The 4,053-nt window shown below is 38.3% G+C and overlaps 1 non-coding gene across 1 annotated transcript; it reads left to right on the top strand.

The window, feature by feature from the left end:
- The first annotated feature begins 2,263 nt into the window (after positions 1-2,263).
- LOC124215762 (U6 spliceosomal RNA) lies at positions 2,264-2,370 on the top strand. Its single transcript, XR_006882439.1, has one exon. It is a non-coding gene; the product is annotated as a U6 spliceosomal RNA (small nuclear RNA).
- The last annotated feature ends 1,683 nt before the right edge of the window (positions 2,371-4,053 follow it).

The following is a 4,053-nucleotide window of genomic DNA, read 5'->3' on the forward strand; positions in this document are numbered from 1 at the left end:
AAATGCTCGTGCATAAATTCCCTACGTGAGGCTACAGATTGCACGACTTACCTAACATCGGCTTCCCGCTTCTTTGATTCTTCAACGTTGTTGTATACGCCCATTGTCGGATAGCGAAAACGCCAACGGCCGTCTTCGTGTCATACTTTTAAAGTCAAAATACCGACATCTTAACGCTGGATGGGTTAAAAATTGTCCGTATAAATGATTTTTAATCTTTCACTTATCACGCGCTTTTCGTAACAGCTAAATGACATATTTTAATGTCTTTTAAAATGTGCGACTGTTTTCGCTTTGTGTCATAATTCTGAATCCCATAATCGGCAGAGGGATTTCAATTGTCGTCTGTACGTATTTTTCCGGTGACAAATTTCATCGCGGACTTAAACTCTTGAGCCGGATTAATTACCTTATAGCGCGATTATCGGCATGGTGTTGAAGCATATTCCAACGAGGATGTAATAACGCATATTTAACCGTGCCAATTACTCCCACCGGTCTAATATGAGGAATAAAACGTTTCAACCTCGATGCACGCACGTGATCACGATACAGGTCTTTATAGACCAGATAAGAATCTATATTGCGGTATAATTCCGATGCGAAGTTGATGCTGGGAATCGCACGTATATGTATATTAGTACTTTAATACCTTGAGAGGCCGTAAAGTATAAACTTGCCTTCGCAAGACTTCAATCAAATAGAATATAAGTATTACTGCCACACTATTAGAGGTAGAACTGATACCGATTGCCTACCTTAATTTTCAGCTGCACCTATCATGCATTCACCATTCGTCCGGAAATTACAGCTGATCGAATATTCGCAAAGAACGACTGTTTATAATATTTGTCTAAAGAATTTTCCACCATGGTTTAAAGGATTGTTGAAGAAAAATGTAACATAGCGATTGGTAACATTAATTTCGTTACTTGTATAACCTGTAAATTGATTTGCAGTACACTGAGAAAAATTTCATTTGTTACAGTAACTAGAAAAATTCAGTAAAACAGGTATCCTTAAAAAAATGTTTGAATTTTGTTGGAATTACGAAAAACGAGGTACGCGTAACCATTTTGCGCTATTGTCGATTCTTTTTTGATAATTGCAACGCAATATCAATTTTTTGGGTTTACTCTACTTTTTCAATTAAACAAGGCTTTAACGTCAATTTATTGTTTCGCAAGCATTAAATTTTCGCAACAGTTACAAGAAAATATAGCGACAGCGATCGTAATGAGAAAGAATAGCAACGGATACTAGACTTTCCTGTAACAGCTAGAAAACTAATTTTCATTTTCTACCTGGAACTATATTGTTCGATTGTGGTAAAAAACGAAAATAGTTAAGGACCGAGCGGTAACCGGAACTAAAAGTTTCTCTCAGAGTACGTATAATTAGACTAACCGATAAATATTCCTCGAATAAATCCTCTTGGAAAAGTATTTAACGACAGAAAAATTCACGCTCCACACGCAATAGGTATACAGAAAATGAGGGAAACAGAAACGTGCAGTTTTAATTTCGGCGGGTGATTTTTACCCCTCGAAAATTGCGCTCGAGGGTCTTTTCAGCACGTGAAAGCGCATACGAATTCGATGCTACGCGGCCCTTGAACGAGGCTGCATTTTATGGTAAGCAGTCAATTATTTGTGAATGTTATACCTGGAAGCTTGAGCGACGTACGCCACGCAGACCGCAGACGCCTTTCCGAATACATTAGGAATAACGTATACAGGGGATTAATTCAAGGGGTGGCAAAGCGGCCGTGTTTTTCGCATTGAGTGCCTGACTTACACAGGGCTCAGCCCTTGGGTATTGTCTTATTCATGCTTCGCTAATTTTTACGGGATATTCATTTGCCTCTCGACGATGGAAATTGGTTGAGTTGACTCGATGAAGAGAAATCTTTTCGTCGACAATTTGTGTATACGAATACTGCTCACAATCAGTTTAAGATTAATTGCGTTAACTTTCTTATTTATATTATTTCAACGTTTTCTAGTCTGCAGAACCATTATTTCTCTATCTGGGTCGTATGTGACAGAATATGATATAATACGTCGCGTTGTAAATATAAGGGATGCAAAATACCCTGCAGACAATTCTGCTTATAAGTCCTATTTTTCTCCCCGCTTAAATTGTAATTCAAAATTCGACCCAGAGATGTCGTCGAGTCGTTCGGCAGCGGTTAGAATTCTCTCGCAGGTACCTGAACCCTGAGGCACGAGAATATATAAGGGTCGCTACCCGAGTAACCGACGTACTCGCTTCGGCGGTACATATACTAAAATTGGAACGATACAGAGAAGATTAGCATGGCCCCTGCGCAAGGATGACACGCAAAATCGTGAAGCGTTCCACATTTTTTTTTTTCAACTCTTTTTTTTTCCGATATTACCACAATTATAATTTAATGCTTTCTTCCTGACGCTTGTAAAAAATTGGCAAACTTGATAGCAATATGGACTGCGAATACCGCGAAATGTATATTTGTCGGGGGTTGTCCCTTTGCCGTCGTGCTAAAAAAATTTCCGCAACAAAATTTTCAGACGTGGATTTCGTATGTTCTTTTTTCTCGATTTTTTCTTATTCGACGATTAAACTTAATCATGTTCAAACTATTAATTTAACGGATCAAATAGTTATGAAATAATCGTTTGAATATCTGGATTTAGCTGTCGACATTGAGTGGATAACATTTTAATGCGTATTTGAATGTATTAGATTTAATTTGCTTCTTTGCGATAGCCTGAAAATCTTGACATCCAAAAACTGAAATCATTATTGAATGAAATCTTGGTACGACGTAATTGAATACCTTTCTAATTCGCATTTGAATCACATTTTTCATCATCCAGATTATACAATTTGTAGGGGATTTTCCATATTCTATCAATCCTAAAAAATTATTTTCTGTTAAAAAATGTTTTTTATACAATTTCAATATTACATTTTTCAAAACGATTTTCGTCAATATTGTAAATTGTTTATATTTCTGATTTGTACAAGAATGCCGATCACGTTATTTCCGCGTTGTTACGTGTGAATGGTGATTGGTGAAACGTTTCGTGTGCATTAGGAATAACTGAAACTAATTCTACGTTGTGAAAATTTATGCAGATTGTACGAACGTCAATTTCTCTACGAATATGAGGCGTGAATATATTTCCGTGTGCGAAAGTCAGATCAAATTTCCACACCCCACAGGTTAGATGCGTCTGTGTGCGTATGTGCGTACAGGTCCGCGACAAGTGGGTATATAGCCGTGGGGGAGCCGATGCTTCCCAAACTCCAGCTGTTGGGGTGATTTGTCATCAATAGGATTGTTTTCCGGCACTCTATGAGCGAGAGGGAGGCAGCCTGGCCTCCTAAATTGCCGATAACAATCACGGGGGTGACGATTTCGAAACTATTGTCTGCCAATTGTATGACAAACACCCCGCTAGAACGATCCTATTATTATTTCATTCGGTTGTATGGATTTTCTGCGTGTATAAATGCATTCGCAGTAATGGGGCACCGAAAGAAATCGCGAAAGTGGGCAACCTGGTGAAAATTGAAACATTTTTGCACCCATTAGCAAAGTAGGATTTGATCCTTGAATACGTTGGAATCGGTCGATTTCGGTGCTGTTGATTCGGAATAAGACCATCTGCCGGATTCGTTTTGCCGCAGTTGTACGTTTAATTGCGTAAACTGTCTTGGATGAGAATATGTTTGGTTACAAAAGTATACGAATATTTTTAAACTGACCTTCAGTCACGTGCTCAGAAAATACGCAGTCACATACTCTCGCGAGTTTTAAAGAATACGTGTTTTAAAGAACATTGGGAAAATTCAGCCTTTCACTTGCAGTTGAACAGCCCTAGAACTCCAGAAACAATAAATGAGGGAAAAAGAGACTAGAAACAAAAAACTTGACCTCAAGTGTGGAAGTTACCGTTAGAACGTAGAAACACTGTCGTTGCCAGTACCGATGAAAACACGTTACTTTTATGCAAATCTTAAAACTGTGGGTTCTCCTCTTTTTCCGGATACGAACAGTAAAGA

The sequence above is a fragment of the Neodiprion pinetum genome, chromosome 3 (genome assembly GCF_021155775.2).
Source record: "Neodiprion pinetum isolate iyNeoPine1 chromosome 3, iyNeoPine1.2, whole genome shotgun sequence".
Taxonomy (NCBI): Eukaryota; Metazoa; Arthropoda; class Insecta; order Hymenoptera; family Diprionidae; genus Neodiprion; species Neodiprion pinetum.